Raw genomic sequence first — 19,459 nt, forward strand, 5'->3', positions numbered from 1 at the left:
AGGCACAAATGCAATGAAATACAATTGGTAATAATAAATGTTCTACTCATCTATGCTCCCACAAGTGTCCCGATAAAAATGGTACCTCACTTATGTTAGAGCGAAACTTTTAGTAATGCTTTAGGTGCACAGAAGTCAGCATTATGTGACTTAATATTCACATTTAAAAGCCTTCCCAAGATGTACTAATATGTATTTTAAGGCGTACACGTTTTGTCATGGTGGACATTGTGCCTACCATTGGTGGACATCGTCCTTACCATGGCAGACGTTGTGCCCGAACCGTGTTTAATAAAACGGTAACCTGATTTATAACAATGTTTGAGACCTATTAATCATTAGACTGAATTATTCTGAGTAGAAGATAATTATGATTAATGTTGAAAGTTACATGTGTGCAGAAAAATAAATGCACATCTCAGTCATATCTAATGTAATGTGCTAAAAAGATTGCAATTAATATTGAAATTATTTGCATATTTTATGATATATTATTGATGAGAAAGATTTATGAGTTTTCGTATTATGTGTGTTTTATTAATGGAAATATTAATTAAATTAATTTCTTGTGTTAACATAACTAGGCCTGAAGTTTCATATTTGCAACAAAAATGGAAATGCATTTCTTTCCCTTTAACCTGAATTTTTCCATGAGGTTGTTTCACATGTTTAGCATAGAGTTCTATTGTATTTTGAGTAAGCTTTTGACCTTGAAATTGGTACATCGAGAGCTGGAGGTTTTAACATTAAGACAGACCCCATTGTTACATTATTTTGGTCTAATCTGAATCATTGGAACTGTCGTGAGAAATGTGAATAGTTCAGAATGTATCAACTAATGTACAGAGTTGCTATTTGTTGTCACAAGGAAGGGGAGATTACTTCACACCTACCCTGAGAGAATTTGGAGTTGTTGCAAACCTAGTGGGTGTTATAAATTTCATTGGATATTGTTCTTTTATGAGATGCGGTCCTATTCAATTGACCAATCGGAACGCTCTGGATATTTCTAGTTAGGCAGAGATATTTGCAGCCTCTAGTTAGTCTTCAGTCAGTCTTCAATTTATCTTCTCCCGCCCTCACCCCGTTAAGTCTACTCTTGATTCTTCATTACTATCTTTCCCCTTTGAATTTAATTGTTAATTTGCCCTATGCATGTCCTTGATCTGCAGCTCGTGTTCTGCTGAATTCCACTGAATCTGAAGTGTTCTGCTGACGAACCTGAATTGTATGCTGATCACAGGAGAGATATAATCAACGGCAATGTTATTTGTCCCCATACCTTATTTTAATTAGTTTAGCATGCTGACACCTGTTTATTTTGATTTTTAGTTAGTTTAATCTAACCCAAGATAGATTACTTTTTCAAATTATTTTTATATTCTTTTTCTTTTTGCTTTTGCCTGCATGTGTTAGTTTGTTCCAACACTTGTTTTCCTAATTTGTGATAGCAGTAGGGGTAACCTTATCCATAAAAATTGATGCATCGATCTGTGAATTTGGATATTAACTGATGCCACCATCTAGTGGTTTGAAATCTATTTCATTTGCACAATTTATGTCTTTGCTTGTGTGTATAATTCTTTTGGAATGTTTAATGGTATTGGTATTGAGTAGATTAAATTTGATTTGGCCATTCTATGGTTTTCATTTACTTATATAATCTAGTTTTACGTTCTATTTACGTGACTTTGTGGTTGTAATAAAGCTTTGACATTTTTCATTGATTGGAGTTTTGTTTCCATTGCCAAATTGGTTATGGTGTTTAAATTTGTTGTTGTATTGATGGAGATTGGAATGATTGTTTTTGGTCCAACAATCACATCAACCTAAGTGGAAGCATTTTCAAATCCTGACCTGGAGGAGAAAACAGCCTCTCACTTGTGTGGGTAGGCCTATTGCCTACGACTGGAAACTGCCCAAAACGCAACATTGACACATTTTTCCACCAAAAATTGACCCTTTTTTCCAATGTGGGTATCTCAAAATTTTAGACCCTAGCTCAGCAGGCACCTTGAGAAGCCTAGAAAACCTGCATATTTGTGTAAACTATACACCTAGAGGTACTCAGGGTGGGCTGACTTGTATGGCTCTCACCACACTTTTTTTTTTACCCAGAATCCCTTGTAAACCTCAAAGTGTGACTAAAAACCACATTTTCCTCACATTCTCTGATAGAAAGTTCTGAAATCTGCGTGGGCCGCCGATGAACGCGGTGGACACGGGAGGGCTCGAACACCTTAGCACCCAGACCTGCCGTCTCCCCCACCCCTAGATCCAGTGGCACAGGGGAGGGGCGAAGACTGCCAAGGAAGGGCGCTGCCGGAGCCTGGAATGTGGGACAGACGAGGGCCTGCATAACGGCATAGAAGGAGCAGTGCATTGCCCACCGTCACAGTGAGCACGGGCCTGATCTGAGGGGTTCGGGCCAGATGCCTGTGCGGGCAGACGACCTCTGGAGGGAAGCCGAGTCTGGGGGGTGGAGGGCTGACAGAGAGATGAGTGGGCTCCCTTGTAGAGAGCGCCTGGACACCGTTAAGGCTGCACAGTACTGGTGAGTCAGCATTGGACAGTCAAATTGGTGGGGTCCCCCTCTGACCCTGCCCCCCCCTCCGGGATGGGATACACAAAGAGGAGGAAGCGAATATCCTGAGTGCAACCGGACAGAGAGAGTGGGAAGCTCGTGGTGGAGTACGTGGTGGGAGCTGCACAAGCCGACAGTAGTGGGTCTACCCTGTGCAAAAGAGATATGGCAGCGCAAAGGCAAAGTAAGAAGGAGGGCAACCTAAAGGAGCTCTTCAAGAAAACCCGAACGAAGAAACAGGAGCACACCCCGGGAGTGGCACCAGAAGGCAGGGGGTCCAGCTGTGGCGAGCAGGTGGAGGAGGACACCACACAATAACAAAATAATTTCTGGAGCTGGAATGTGGAACTGGAACAGAGAGTGGACACGGTGGAATGCACCCATGATGCGCAAGCAGAAGAATTGGACCACCACAGGCAAGAACTTCCCACCCTCCAGGATGTCAACCGTGAATTGCAATACAGACTGGAAGATCTCGAGAATAGGTCTTGGCGCTCCAACATACGTGTAGGAAAGTCCTCCTTTTTGCCCTGGTCACCCCCATTCTTTTTGGACAGGTACTGGTGGTTACTGACTCTTGGCTGTGACCTGGGTACTGCTTACCAGTCCCAGGGCCAGTGCTTTATTTAAAGTGGATATGCAAATTAGGCTAATTATAATTGACTAAGTTAACCTACCTATAAGTCCCTAGTATATGGTAGGGCATGTAGGTTCAGGGACCACAGCATAGGCAGTGCACCCATAGGTGCACTGCTGAGGTGCCCAGTGTCATTTTAAAGGCAGGCCTGCCTTGCTGGCTGCTTTTAAATTAAAATTAAAGTTATATGCAAATTCGACTTTGGAATTAAAAGTAGTTCCAAAGTCTTAAACTACCTTATTTGTACATATAAGTCACCCCTAAGATGTGCCCTATGTGCCCCTAGGGCTGGGTGCCATGTAACTATAAGCAGGGACCTTATAAAAGTAGTTTTATAAGCCCTGGTGAGGTAAAAACAGCCAAATTCGTTTTCCCCTCATTGTAGTGAATGGCCTTCATAGGCTAGAATGGGGAGACTTTATTTTAATTTTAAAAGTCCCCTTAAATGACAGATACGAAGAGTTTGGTATCAAATTAATTGTTATAATAAATCCCACAACTTCCAGTTGTTGGATTTAATATAACTTGTTCAGGTAAAGAGTTTTAAACTTTACCTGAAAAGTTGCCAATTTCAGCCATGCATTATTTTTGCTGCTGTGCTCTGATTGGCCAGCCTCTGGCAGCCTGGCCAGGCTGCCTTGATGAGGTGTGAAGTGGCCTGGCTTCACACACAGAGATGTGCCTGTGGGAGGGAATCTCCCCTCAGCAGATGGTGAGGCAGGAAAGGTGAGGGCTGCCAAACTGGTCTTCAAAGGCAGAGAAGGACATTTGGAGCAACCCAGCAACACCCCCACATCTCGCAACCCCAGACAACTAGGTTCCCCCTTGATTAGCTTAGGAGAGGGCAGGAGAGGGCTGTGTTTATGATTTTTAGCCACACCAGTGGGTGGGCTCAGCCAGATGTAACCTCCAAAAATCATTTTCAGCCATGATGGATTTTTGAAGAATGTTGCCTCCTGGGACTGATTTTTACCACACTTCCCAGGAAGTGGTCATCACAGGGGGAAGGACCCTGCACCTGATGGGAGAATCAGGACCCCCCTGTTTTTCCCCCAGGAGCAAGGATAAAACTGTCAGACCTGCACCCACACCTCAGATCCCCATCAGATTCCAACAAGAAAGAACCAAAGGAGAAGGACTGCCCTGCTGGACCCCTGGCATGCACCTCGAATCTGCACTCTGAAGGACTGCACCAGCTGCACACTTGGGCTTCACCACATGAAGGACTTTGCCTGGCTTCAACTGGTTCAAGGAGGGAATCCCTGTTTGCTACAGGTGAAAAATTGCTTACCAGAGTTCCCTGTACCAACTCCTGAAGAAATCAACCAGCTGACCACTGCCCAGTGGCCAAAAAGGAGTTTGCGCCAGGTGCATTCTTGGAGTTATAGTCCACACCCCCAAGGATTATCTCAGAGCTTCTGGACCCTTGGGGTGAGCTGTGGACCCCAAAAGAACCTTAAAGGAACATCTGGGAGAAGATCCAGAAGTTTGGAGAACGTTTGAAAAAAAGCTCCAAAGAGGGACCGACCCGCCACGGCAACTCTAGCTGCCTTGCCTCAACCGCGACCCAGCCTGATTTGCAGGTTCGTCCCAGTGAAGAAAATCTCCAAAAAACGAGACTAAGGGGGTTATTACAACTTTGGAGGAGGTGTTAAACCGTCCCAAATGTGACGGATATACCACCAGCAGTATTACGAGTTCCATAGGATATAATGGACTCGTAATACGGCTGGTGGTATATCCGTCACTTTACCGTCACTTTTGGGACGGATTAACACCTCCTCCAAAGTTGTAATAACCCCCTCAGTCCGAACGTACAATGTTGACCGGGACCTCCCAGCCAGCGTATCCGAGGAGGGCTCCAAGGACGTCGGATCAAGATCCAGGTTTACCCTGGTCGAAGGATTTTCACCTCGGAAAAATGACTAAGTCCGAAGGTAAAAATCTCCACCGAGGATTCCCGCGACGCATATCCGGAGAAGGGTTCCAGGAGGTCGTAATGGACTGGCAGGTTCGTCCCGCTGAAGAAAATCTTCAGAAAAACGACTAAGTGCGAAGGTAAACTTTTGACTGAGGCCTCCCGCGGTCTGTAGCCGAGCCGGGCTCCATCGCGGTCGGCCTTAAACTTTAACTTTTCCCCGGTCGAGGTGCAACCAGATGACCCGATTGGCGCTTTTAGTTTCTAGGCGCTAAAAAAACAATAATTCTTTAAAAATTCCTATCTCCGGTTCCCCTTAACCGATTGTATTCGTCTTTGTGTCATTTTAAAGATATAAATATAATTTATTTTTATAAATTGGTTTTGGGTTTTTAAACTGTTGTGTTTTATTTAATTACTGTTTTGTGATATTTGAATGCTTTACACTCTGTCTCCTAAGTTAAGCCTTGTCGCTCGTTGCCAAGCTACCAAGGGTTGAGCTGGGTTTAATTTACTGAGATCTAACTGGACCTAAGTGGAGGTTAGTGGCCTATTGCTAAGTGTAGGTACCTACCTGCCCTTGCCAATAACCCATTTTCCAACAATACGTATTAGGGAAGTCCCCTCACAAGCGACGCCGGGGTCTTTGGAGGACTTTATTATGCGCCTGTTCCGGCACGTTGCACCAGCACTTAAAGACCAAGAGATAATACTGGTTCACACACACAGAACAGGTCGCCTGTCCCAGACTCCAGGACAGGCGCAGGACATACTCACGTGTCTTCTCTGCTACAAACAAACATACCAAATCCTGGCAGCATCCCGTGACTTGAATGCAATAAACTTTGACGGCCACAAAATCTACTTGTATCGAGATCTCTCACCACTAATGCTGCAGCGCCAACAAGAATTGTGACCTATCACGACCATGCTCCAAGAGAAAGGAATTTGCTACAATTGGGGTCACCCCTTCAGGCTACAATTAGTCTGGCAAAACAAATCGTGTATTGTCCGAACTCTGGAATCGGCGGAATCTCTCCAAGACATGAATGTGGAGCAGATCCGGCCCCCCTCCGACGACCTATACTGGACACCACAGGCAGATGCTGGAGGCGCACAACTTGACAACGCAAAGGAAGAACCCATAAACCATCCGACGAGGAGAGCAGGAATGAGAGAGCGGATCTGCTGCACAGCTTGTGGAACCAAGAGAGTGTATCCGACCCAGAAGCAGACCCTTAATGCCTTGTAGAAAGGACATGCAGTGGGGGGGTGGTGGAGGTTTGGGGGCACCGCCCACCCTCCTCGTCTTTTTCTTCCCACTCAGACACCACACAAGGGAAGACCGGGATTCCTAGACAGACACATTCTAACACTTGCGATTGAAGCAGGAAGGCAGATGGAACGATGGCGGAGCCCCCCCAACATGGAAGACAAAGAGACGGAGAACGATCTGATACTGTGAAATGTAGCCCCCCAATAGACTTGGTGTAGTTCCCAGGCCGGGAACTGGTTCAGTTTTCGTTTCTTGGTTTGTATTATTTGTTGTTATGTTGACTATTCATTCCACACCTTACATTTGGATGCTAGTACGTGCACTGCTGATAACTACTTCAACTACTTGCAAGCCGCTCCACATGCATGCATGTCTTTTGAGGTAATCAGTCACAATGTTAGAGGGCTTAATGCTCCAGTGAGAAGGCAAGCCCTTCTCTTTCTTCACAGGGACTCTAAATGTAGCATATGCCTGATACAAGAGACGCACTTGCTGCGAGCGGATTAGAAACAATTGAAATCCCACTGGATCGATCAACGGTTTCACTCCTCAGGGCCAGGAAAGCGGGGGAGAGAGGGTGGCGATAATACTAGCTACACACTTCCCTGGGCATGTGTTGGGTACCCTGACGGAGAGGGATGGCAGGCTTGTCTTCTTACATATAGACATACACAGGATTAAATTAATGGTGGCTTGTATCTATGGCCCTAATGAACGTCAGGAGGGGTTTCTCAGAGAGGCCATCGGACAGGTGCTTACTACAAAGGACACAGATATCCTTATAGGAGGTGACTTTAATGTGGTTCTCATTACCCACATGGACAGATCGGCACAACGATATGGGCAGGTGGGAGCATACTCCACGGGCTTTCAACAGTGATTAAAGGAGGGGGGGTTAACAGATGTATGGCGCACTAATAACCCGACACTTAGAGTATACATTTTTCTCAGCTGCACATCAGATGTATGCAAGACTTGACCTTTTAGCCACCCCCAGTCTCCTACACATGATTACGCAAAGATTGGAGTAGCGACCCTTTCTGATCATGCCCGATAACACTGCAATTCACAGTCCCGTCTCCGAGGCAGGGACTTAGGTTATGGAGATTCAACACTAAACTTCTCACTTACGCTGATGTATGTACAGAAATAACGGACACAATTAGATCTTATTTGTGCCCTTAATGATACACCAGAGCCCTCAGTGGTTGGGATATTGGAAGCCCTGTAAGCGGTGGTGAGGGGCCAATTTATAGCCATTGCTGCACACTCTAACGTCCTCCGGAAGGAGAAGCGGCAGCAATTGGAAGCCAAGGTAAAAGAATTGGAAGAGAGGCAAAGGGGAACGGGCGCTGGAGATGCAAGACGCCAGCTTTGATGTCTCACGTAAAGAACTAAAGGCTTTAAACATGGACGTAGCGCAGCATGCCACATTGCTTACCAAGCAAAATTACTATGTGTGGGGCGGGGGGGGGGCAAGGCGGGATGGCTTTTGGCCCATCAACTATGTGCACAGGCAATGCAACGTCGGGTGAACGTGATCCAAACCCACAATGGGGTTGCCGCTAATACGGATGGGTTGATTCCGCAGGAATTTGAGAAGATTTATGCCTCCCTTTGCGCACAGGAGGGACTGGATGCTGAAGCAATCAAGGGTTATTTAGATACAATGCCCTTGTCCCAACTCCCACAGTCGACAACCATGACACTGGATAAAGATATCACCCCTACTGAAGTTTTACTAGCTGTACAACGCCTTTCCACGGGAAAGGCGCCAGGGCAGGATGGGTTTGGAGCAGAATTTTATAAAATATTTGGGGACCTCCCGGCACCCATATTGGCATGGCTTTTTAACCATTTCGCGAATACAGGAACACTTACTCCATCTAGGCAATTAGGAACGATCAAGGTTATTCCAAAACCAGGGTGGGACCCAGCTCTCTGCTCGTCCTATAGGCCTATCACGTTACTGTATGTGGACGCCAAACTTTTTACTAATGTCCTGGCAATCAGGCTAGGCCCTTACATGCAAGGGTTGATAGATCCCGACCAGATCGGGTTTATCCTGGAGAGAACTTGTGCTGACAACACTTGTTGTGTCAACCTTTTAGACAAAGTGCAGCGAGCTCACATAAAATCCTTATCATTGTCTATTGACGCAGAAAAGGCCTTTGATCGGGTTCATTGGGACTTTCTACTCGCGGTCCTACCCCGCTACGGTCTGGGCCAGAGATTCTGCAAATGGGCTCAGTGTAACTATACTTCCCCTCAGGCCGGAGTGAGCGTTAATGGAGGACTATCTACCCCCTTCCCTATCGCTAGAGAGACCAGGCAGGGCTGCCCATTGTCTCCCTTGCTGTTTGCCCTCTATATGGAGCTATTCGCGAAGCGCATACGCCTAAACCAGAATATTCACGGCCTCCCAATGGGGAGCCAAACCCACAAAATAGCACTATATGCTGATGACGTACTGCTCTATCCTTCACAACGAAAAGTATCGCTCCTAGCGGTGCTGGAATAACTCAGCACCTTTGGAAGTGTGGCTGGCTTCAAGGCTAACTTGTCTAAATGTTCTATTCTCAATTTAACTGTACCGGAGACAGAGGTAGACGCATTGAGGCCCGCCCTGCTCTTTGCCTGGGCCAAGCAAGCAGTGAACTATCTCCAGATTTGCATTACCCCAGCCACTACAGGCCAACGTAATTACACCTTCCTGCTGAGTGAGGCACGGGACGCCCTGGCCAAATGGAAGGGCGATGGACTCTCTTGGCTAGGTCAAGTAGCAGCCATAAAGATGACGCTTCTGCCCAAAGTGTTGTTCGTTATGCAAACCCTGCCACTACCACCTCCGGCCGGGGGTGCTTGACACTATGCAGAAGTTGGTATGGGAATTCATCTGGGCTAGGAAAAAGGCAAGAATGGCATGGGCACAGGCTTACCTCCCACAGTCGGAGGGAGGACTGGGAGTTCCTCATTTGGTTAGTTATTACCAGACCACCCAATTATGATATTTAATGGAATGGTCCCGGGAATGCACTGAGAAGCAAAGGTGCTTTATTGGCCAGGCAGTGGCAGGACAAATCATTTGAAAGATCCCATGGCTCCCTCGGATACATCACCTGGCGGGAGCCTACATCTCCCCTATCCTGCAAGCCACAGTGGACGTCTGGGACAGGGTGCAGACACGTATGGGCCTGTCCTCTCCCATATTGCCCGCAAACGCTGATTATCAGCAATCCTGACTGCCCCCAGCTCTCACAGGACCCTTATTCAATAGCTGGCAGGACTACAATTGCAAGGGAATTGGAGATCTCTTTGATGCCCAAGGCTGTAGGGACTTCAGCCAACTGCGCTCAGCTTATGACCTCAGCAAAGAGTCTATTGTCAGTACCTAGCAATACGACACTGGGTGACCTCTCCAGAGATTGACCACACGCGAGCAGGCCTCTCCTCCCCTTTGAGAAGTGGTTATTAACATGCACAAATGATAAGCGACTCATATCTGATATTTATGGCTGTTTGACCACACTGTTGCTTTTGCCTCAGATGCCTGCGAAGCGCAGATGGGAAACTGAATGCGGGCGTTCCTTTACAGACTGGGAATGGCAGGATGTGCTACATCGTGAGTGAGTGACAGCCCGCAACATGAACACTAAAGAATGTATTTTTATAAATAGCGCACTATTGGTATTTTATGCCGGCACGGGTCGCTGGGTGGCAGAGGGGCACCACAGATCGATGTTGCCAAAATTGTGGGCAACTGGCCACTTTGACACATCTTCTGGGACAACATTTTAACCACTATCGATGAGGTCTATGACAGCACAATACCAAGATTCCCTAGCAAAGTACGGTTAGGGATTCCAAACCTGCAGACATACTCCCTCAGAGCTCCGACAGGCAGAGCCATCACATTAGCGCTCGGAGCAGCTAAACAGCTCCTTTTAGCCCGCTAGGGTACCGAGGTGATCCCCACTCAAACCAATTGCCTACACAAATTGTGGGATATATTGGGAATGGAGAAACTGACAGCTGTGGCTACTGGATCCCTACCCACTTTTGATAAAACATGAGGTCCCTGTGTTTCCTACCTCTCTGATGAATTTAGGAAATTGACATGTAACAAGACCCACTGCATAGAGATGTATAAGGTTTGCCCATAAGGGGTGGTGATGAACTGATTATGCAGTAATAGATAACTAAGGGTGCAGCTGTGTTTGTCCTGTTTTGCAGGTTCTCTATTTTCTGCTGTTTATATTTTACCTCCACGGGCCAGTGGTTGTAGGTGGTGCTGTTGTATATCACTATAAAACCTAACAAATTTGATTTAAAACCTAAAGAGTACATCTCATAGTTAAGCCATATGTCTGTAAGCCGGTGATAAAACACTGAACATATTCCAATAGGCTACAGTGCATTAACATATATTAAGTCCGACAAATTGGATCTGTTAGGTAATAGTATTGGAGCCTGTGCCTTAGTGTTAAGGTTGTATCGACAATTGGATTTCACAGTGTTTCTGGATACGTTACTCATGTGTAACTGAGATGCCTATTAGGTATAAACAGTTTAGTTTCTGCATAATAACATAACTAACAAAACACACTTACTGGATATCCTAGCTTCTATTTCCACTAGTCCTGTATTTGCTACCAAACATTACATTTTGTCTTGTAAGGGGGAAGGTTAGACATATATCTATGAATATCTTGTGTGCCATTCAGCGTGTTGTGCTGAGGTGTGCTTGGTCGTGTGTCAGTGGTTAGTAGGGCTCAGCTTCCATGAGGGCCGGGGATCATGTCTCCCCCGGTGAAGCAGACTCAGTAGTAGATGCCACAGCTATAATGTCTGCAGGATCATGTATTACGGTATGTAGGTCAGATAATATGGCATCTCAGGCATTAGCTATCGGGAGCCCTACATTTTCCTCTCTGTGCAGGGCAGCACTCTCTGCCGACACACACACCACCAGCGATTGCATCCGGATGATGAGTCTTTTGGCCGGTAAAAGGCCAAGATCTATGAAGCGGGATGTGACTCTGTATGTCTTGCCTCTAGAATATAAGTCCAGTATGCATGCCTCCTATGCAAGTAGTACTTCCCGGCCAGTGCAGAGGGACTGGTATTGTTTTAATTTAGTACCAGTAACGGTGTAGTCGAGGGCAGGACCACAGCATGTGCATGATACCAGCCAGCATCTACAGGACTTCACATCAACGCAGTGAAAATATCTGTTGATCTTGGCAGGGGTGAGATACACCCTGTGTACTGTGTATAATTGTATTAAACAGAATCTGGCATTTCGAGGGACATGGGCGGGGCCCTCAAGTATTGAGGACCACTCCTTGCCTGTACATGGCCTGCCGAGATTTCACTCCCAAGGGGGCTGAGTGCCACAAGTGGTGGAGCCTTGTGTATTCACAGAGAATCCGCCAGCCAATGAACAAGGTTCCTGCCACAGCCAGACATGTGTAGGTATTGAATTGTATTGTGCATTGGTAGCTCTTGTGCCATGTTTCCCCAGTCCTTCCTCAGTGTACTGATCAGTAAGTTATATAACAGAAATTGGCCAGGCTGGAGTCCCTCCCTCTCCATCAAAGCCTCATATGTGAGAAGTTTCCCGTCTCCATATAGATCTTCCACTGTATGTAACCCCATCGTGTCCCAGTGGAGCAGGACAGTTTTAGATGTGATGTGCTTCCCCCTCAGTGTTCCCAGTAGAACCAGTGAGGTGGCATATGTGGGTGTTTAGCTCCTGAGGTAAATACTTAGATAAAAGCAACAATATGCTGCTTTTATAAGTGTGGGATGGGGCATAGGAGCCTTAGTACAGGGATGAAATAAGTGCAATAGTCTTGTGTGTCCCCATGCTGGTGTTATAGCTGCAGTATTTGACAACAGCAGTCCCACCAAACTTTGTGCCACCCATTGTAATTGAGAAGCCTAATAATAGTGCTCAAAGTTCGACACTGCCAGCCTGCCACAGTCTGTTGGCTGTTTTTAAAGAGTGACACTCAGCAGTGGAAGGTGCTAGTCTCTAAGAACACTCTCAAAAGCTTGAAAAAACAGGGGCATAATTTATATTGGTAGGTTTGTGAAATAGTATAGAAGTCTAGGGAGGCCATCTTGAGCAAGTCTACGCATCCCGCTACTGTCAGTGGCAATGACTTCCAGAATGTTATTTGCGACCATAGCGAGTTGACTTCTCTCGTGACGCTGCCGTCAAATGTCTGCATGCATGTGGTACTCCCTATTTCCCAGGTATCTGAATGTGGTGGGGTGCCAAGTGAGCGGGACCTCCGCAAGATTGAGGTGTGAATTAGGTGTTGTTGGGTTCTGCGGGAAGAGGCATGATTTGGTCAAATTAACTCGTAGAACGGAAAGTTCTGCGTATTCATGGAGGGTATTTGTCAGTCTATCCAGCACAGAGCCAATGTCTCTTAGATATATTAGTATGTCGACTACATAAAGTGAAACAACAGGGATGCCGTCGCTTAGGGGTTTTCCTCAGTCATTTCCCCGTACACATATTTCCAAGGTGAACAGTAACGGGGAAAGAGGACAACCATGACGAGTGTCTCTGTATATTGCGGTTGGGTTTGATATAAGGTATCATGTTTTAACTCGGGCAGACGGCTGCGTGTATAGAAGGTGTACTAGTCGCAAGAATCAGCTTCCGAGTCCATACATTGGCAGGACCACAAACAGGAAAGGCCACTCAGTTGAAAGCCTTTTCCAGGTCTAGGACCATGCATTCTGATCTAGGCCACTGCTCTGGTGCATACTCAAGGTTTCTAAAGAATCTTCGCAGGTTTATTGAAGTGGTACGGGCCGGAACGAACATTTTTGGTTCTCATCTATCAAGGAAGGTACCAGGAGTGCCAGTTGATCCACCAGTATTTTTGCCAGTATTTTATAGTCGAAATTAAGCAGTGCTAGTGGGCGGTAACACTCATGGTGGTAGGGTCTTGTTCTGGCAGCACTTCCCATAAGGGAACGGGAACGGGAACCACTTGCAGACGCCGGGGTAATAGTTAGGCATTTTGAGGTTTTGGACAACTCCGCTGGGAGGTCATCGGGTCCTGGCAATTTTCCAGTAGCCAGGGGGCATATGGCCTCCTGAATTTCAAAGACTGTATTCGGTTCATCTAACTCTAGTCTCAGCTCTGGTATAATGGAAGGTAAGTGCATTGTCTATAGGTAGAAGGCGATCAACTTCAGAGTGGCATTAATTGTAGATGCATATAGTGATGTGAATGTCAAGTTAGTTTGTGATGTATCTCGTGCTGTGTGTAAAGCATGTCACCTGTGAGCGAGCGTAGCCCTATAACCAGTCTGCCTGGTTGTTCCTGCCAAATCAGCCAGGCAAGTAGAGTGCTAGTTTTATCAGCTGTAGCATGTGTGCTGGCCGAGTGGGAGTGTAGATGAAACAATGCAAACACTCTAGTAGAGCCAGTCAGTCCTGCTGTGCCTTTGCCAGTTGCAGTTAACCATGTAACTTAAGCTTCGCCTCTGCCTCGAAATGGAGGAGTTTGGTCTTGATGCGGAGGATATCTTTGTCTAGTTCTCGTCGCATGTTCCAGCCAATACCTAGGTAGTGGCCCCTTAATGTTATCTTAAATGCATCCTATTCTGTTGTGTGTGAGTCAACGGTGCCAGAGTAGTGTTCAAAATAGTTGTTAATAGTTGCAGTGACTGAGGAGCGAAAGGATGGGTCTTCCAACGCCACGGGTTGTAGGCACCAGGTTGGAATAGGGGGGTCTTCCCGTCTCCCATGCCATTGTCAGGTATTGAGGGTTGTGATCTGAGTGAGTATGGCCCAGATATTCAACATTTATGACATATGGAATGAGGTCTGCTGTCCCAACCGATCTATCAATTCTAACGTGTAGATGATGTGGTGTTGAATAAAAGGAATACACTCGGTTAGTGGCGTTGCAAAAGCACCATACATCTATGAGTTGCCAGCTCCATAACCAATTGTGGAGGGTCTTGTGCATTAGATGTGGCTACTGTGTGTGGTAGGGGAGGGTATGATCTGTCCAACTTTACATCCAGTACACTGTTCAACTCTCCCCCTAGGAGCCAGGGGAGTCTGTTCCACAGGGACAGCACCTGGGAAAGTGCGCGACAGAAGGAGGCCTGCTCAGTGTTGGGAGCATATAAGTTTCCCAATAGTAATCAGCTGCCATCCAATCTGCCTTTTATTAGCACATACCGTCCCTCTATCTGCCACAAAATGCACCCACTTTTGGACCCAGCTGAGCGCCCCGCTAGCGTACGAAGAGGATCCAGTTACGAAGATTTACCCTTGCTGCTGCAGCCTGGCTTCTTCCTGTCATGATAGATGGGTCTCTTGCAAGAGTGCAATATGTATAGAATGTCGTCTGAGGAATGAGTAGATAGCATAAAGATGCAATGAAGAATGAATACCACGCACATTCCACGTTATTATTTTAGTGTGTGTCATCTTTCCTACTTTTGAGGTGAAAAATAAGAGCGTCCCTGAGTTTAGGGTTAGTCAGGCCTGGACCGCGGGTGTTATTGGTGGAGAGGATATCCATTAATTCTACTAAGTAAATAACTGTGAATGTAATAAACATAACTTATAATGCCAAAAAAGCCGTAAAGAATGCCATCCGGATAGTACACGACAACAAGCGTCCGTCCAAACCTAGGAACAACAAGTGTTCACACTATGATGAGTGTGCAGGTGGTCGTGTGCTGCAGTGAAGTGTCTTGCTAGCCAATATCTCATCCGCACCCAGGTGAACAATTGTGATGCTCATCCATTCAAGAGGGAATGTTGCCTTTTGTGTTGCCAACAGCCCATATTATCTTAGTCACATACTAATATATATTTTGCATGTCATGGATCTGTTCATTCCCTGCAGTCCTCAGGAACCTGCAACAAGAACACTTGCCTACTGGGGGGGTATAGTTGGTGGAGTACTATACCTTCAGTAATAGTACAGAGGTTTCTACTAGCAATCTACAGTTTGTGGTGTCACCTCTAGCAGTATCTCCACTTCCAATTGTGACGGCCAGGTGGATGTGGAGCTCTTATCCCTGGAGGATCGAGGTGCAGCATCCTCCATGCTGGAGTGCGGCATTTTCTCTGCAAGGGTTGCGGCCTGTTGTAGTACTCGACAACATTCTTCAATTATCTGCTTCAAGTTAGGCACAGCTTTGGGGGAGGGTGGATGTCTTGAACCAGTTCTGCACCCGGCATGTTGCGTATTGCTTTCTGTGATGGAGGAGATCTTCTTGTTCTAGACCTTCCAGTGGATTCCAGCCACTTCCAGCCTGATTCTGGAGTGTCGAAGAAGTGTGTGGTACCCTCAGATATTACTTGTAGCCTCGCCGGAAACAGGAGTGAGTATTTCATCTCCAGACCTCAGAGGTGGCGCTTCACAGCTTGAAAGGTGTTGCGCTGATGTTGTACAAAACACCTGGGAAAAACATGATGTTTGAATTTTCCACTTGTAGCTCAGCCATTTTACGAGTTCCCTTAGCTATTCTGGTTTCCTAAGAGGTCCTTGTGCATTCTATCGCTTCCAGTACCGAATATAATTTGGCGTCAAGTGATGTGTTGTGTTCCTGGGGGCTTTGGTCCAGTTGCCACCGGCATAGAGTGGAGTGCTGTATAGTGTAGTGACGTAGAGTGGAGTGGTGTAGAGTATAATAGCCTACAGTGGAGTGGCGTAAAGTGGAGTGTGAAACTTGGAAGACACATAGCATGAAAGTGGGTGAACAGTTTAGGTGTGATGTGGGAGGAATATACATTGAGGTCTAAATGGTAGTAGGTGTAAATAGTGTAAATGGTGTAAAAGTTGTAAGTTTTAAATACTTAGTTATATATTGCAGACCTGCCAACTCACACGGTTCCACCATGCGTCACACAATATCGCCTCCTCTCACATGGTCATCCAGTGAGTAGCCGAAATCACACGGAGGGCACACAATTAGCAGGTTTCGAGCTAATTGTTTAGAGGTTTAGCTCCGCTGATGTCCATTATGAGGTGTGAAACTTCACCAACCCCTTGGCAGCAGCCTCCAAAGCTTTGATTTTGGTTTTTGGCAGGAAGGAAGGGGTTGTGGGAGGGGTGGAGGCTTGTAGTAGGAGGTAGGGCTATGAATTTAGGAGTGTCTCGGGCTCTGCTCTGCACTAAGCTCCACCCACATCATGGCAACGCCCCCCCTCCTCACACAGTAAAAACAAAAGTTGCAAGTTGGCAGGTCTGATATTGTGGTATACTATGTGGTACATGCCAATAAGAAGACAGTGTCTGATTGGCTAATGGCTGTCTTTACAAAATGTAAAAGGCAGCCTTGTAGTTTTCAGCAGAATTTCATTGCATTCTGGGTTTGGGCCTTGAATATAGGTAAATAGTAGGCTTTATTGTTGTTTCCTACATATTACCACTTTATTAAAGTGATAGTAGGTAGAGAAATGTATTTATATTTTTGTACATTTTTACAGCAGTTTATGGAGAACTGTGTGTTTTTTTTCATTTAAAAAACCTTGGTGTCCTGGTAAGTTTTAGGTGTTACCTCTGCACTCCATAGACGTTTTGGTAAAGAATTAAATATTTAAAAAATTGAAAATACACTGTAATACACTATGGGGGTTATTCTAACTTTGGAGGAGTGTTAATCCGTCCCAAAAGTGACGGTAAAGTGACGGATATACCACCAGCCGTATTACGAGTTCCATAGGATATAATGGACTCGTAATACGGCTGGTGGTAAATCCGTCACTTTTCCGTCACTTTTGGGACGGATTAACACCTCCTCCAAAGTTAGAATAACCCCCCATATTTGTAAAAACTTTTAATTTTGTAACATTTTTTTTTTTAATTTACTTTAAGTACTGCAGTAATTCCTAGGAAACACTGCAGTACTGGTACATTTTCTTTTAATATATAGAAAGCTATAAATATATTTAGATCTGAGGCCATAACCCAGAACACAGCAAATGTATACTTAAAACAACCTGGCCGCCTTTAACGTTTATAAAGGCAGTCAGTAGCCAATCACATAATGCCTTGTCATCGCTATGTACTGAGGTAGTTTTGTGAAATAGCGCACATTTTTGTGAAACTACTGGGACAGCATACATCAATCAGTTAAAATGCCTTACTTAAACTTAAAAAACGTTTACCTTATTTACCTTTAGTACCCAAAACAATTATCTGTACACCATAATGCCAAATTTCATGGATATCCATTGCCAACATCTTGTGGATTCTAAAGGTATGCAGCATTTGTAGATTCCCCTGAGGGGACTGAGAAAATGGGCAAAATATAGAAACATTTTGAGTTTTGGGGGGGAAAAAATGGGAGAAAAGTGCTTCAGAAGAAAGCGTCTGTATTTTTTTCCCAGCAAATGGAATCAACAAAGGTTTTGCAGTGATAAAATCACCATCTTCCCAGCTTTCAGGGACAGGCAGACTTGAATCAGAAAAACCAATTTTTCCACACAGTTTTGGCATTTTACTGGGACAAAGTCAATTTTTCCTATTTTTTTGTTTTTAACCTCCTTCCATTTAGTGGCAGAAATAGGTGTGAAACCAATGGTGGATTTTGGAAAGCTATACGTTTCTGAAGAGTTGATAAACTTCTGAATTCAACAAGGGCCATTTGTGTAGATCCTTCAAGGTTTTCCTATAGAAAGTAACAGCCAATTGTGTCTATGTTTTAATCTGTAACCTTTTTCAACTATGGCAGATTTTCGAAAGCAATATACCGCTACATCTTATCGACCATTCTCGATCCAGAGATATATAGGGCTTGTAGGTTCACCACGAACCCGAGGTACCCAGAGCCAATAACTGAGCTTGCACCTTGCAATGTTTTTTAATTGTGTACCGGGTATACAGCAATTTGTGTGGTAAAATATTAATAGTGAAATGCAGATATCAAGGAAACAAATGTATTTTCGAAAGATTTGGAGTTTAGAACCCTGGGCTGTTTGCACATCTTTGAATTTGTGGGTACCATAGAAGGATGTGAATTAGAGGGTATTTCTCAAACTTACTTCTTTCTTACACATCGTCTTACATTTGAAAGGTCCAAATACAGAGAAATACAATTAGCAGTAGCTACTACTACCAGTAGTTCTACGATTCTGTGTTCCCTTAGATCTCCCAATAAAAATGGTACCTCACTTGTCCCAAAATGAAACATGGATACATCAAATTTTTCAACGCAAAACTGACAAATTGTTTCCAAAGTGGGTATCTGAGGGTTTTGGGCCCAAGTTCAGCCTACACACTTATGAAAACTAGACACCTAGGGGAATCCTGGGTGGAGTGACTTGTGTGGCTCTCACAAGATTGTTTTACCCAGAATCCCTTGCAAACCTCACACTTTGACTTAAAAAAACACATTTTCCTCACATTTCTGTGATAGAAAGTTCTGGAATCTGCACAGAGCCACAAACATGCTTCCACCCAGCATTCTGCTAAGTCTTCTGCTGAAAATGGTACCTCACTTGTGTGGGTAGTCCTGATGCCTCAGACAGGAAATGGCCCAAAACGCACATGGATACATCACATTTTTCCACGCAAAACTGACCTTTTTTCGCAAAGTGAGTAGTGTTTTTTTAGGCCCTAGCTCAGCCCGCACCTAGGGAAACCTAGCAAACCTGTAATTTTTTTAAACCTAAACAGGGAGGGGTGACTTGCAGAGATGCCATGAGTTTTCTTTTACCCACAATGCCCTACACACCTCAAACTTTGCCTGCAATCACGCTTTTTCTATGATGGAAACTTACAGAATCTGCAGGGATCCACACACTTCCCATCACCCAGCATTGACTGACCTCTATTGATAAAAATGCAGCATCACCTATGTAGCTATGCCTAGTGCCAGTGACAGGAAAGTATCAAACCAAGGGCAATGGGAGCCCTTGCGTGGGGATCCCTACTGACATTGATTGGATCCATTCTAGTCTCTGGCACTGTGTCCAACCACACAGTGGCACCGCATTTTTATCGGCAAAAGTGGGACAATGCTGGGTGGTAGGAATTTGGAGAATTC

General features: G+C 45.2%; 1 protein-coding gene across 1 annotated transcript in view; it reads left to right on the plus strand.

Moving 5' to 3' along the window:
• The window catches only part of LOC138303648 (uncharacterized), a 670,623-nt gene that overhangs the window by 54,191 nt on the left and 596,973 nt on the right, over positions 1-19,459 (plus strand). The window lies entirely within an intron of this gene.

Source organism: Pleurodeles waltl, chromosome 1_2 (genome assembly GCF_031143425.1).
Source record: "Pleurodeles waltl isolate 20211129_DDA chromosome 1_2, aPleWal1.hap1.20221129, whole genome shotgun sequence".
In the NCBI taxonomy this organism is placed as follows: Eukaryota; Metazoa; Chordata; class Amphibia; order Caudata; family Salamandridae; genus Pleurodeles; species Pleurodeles waltl.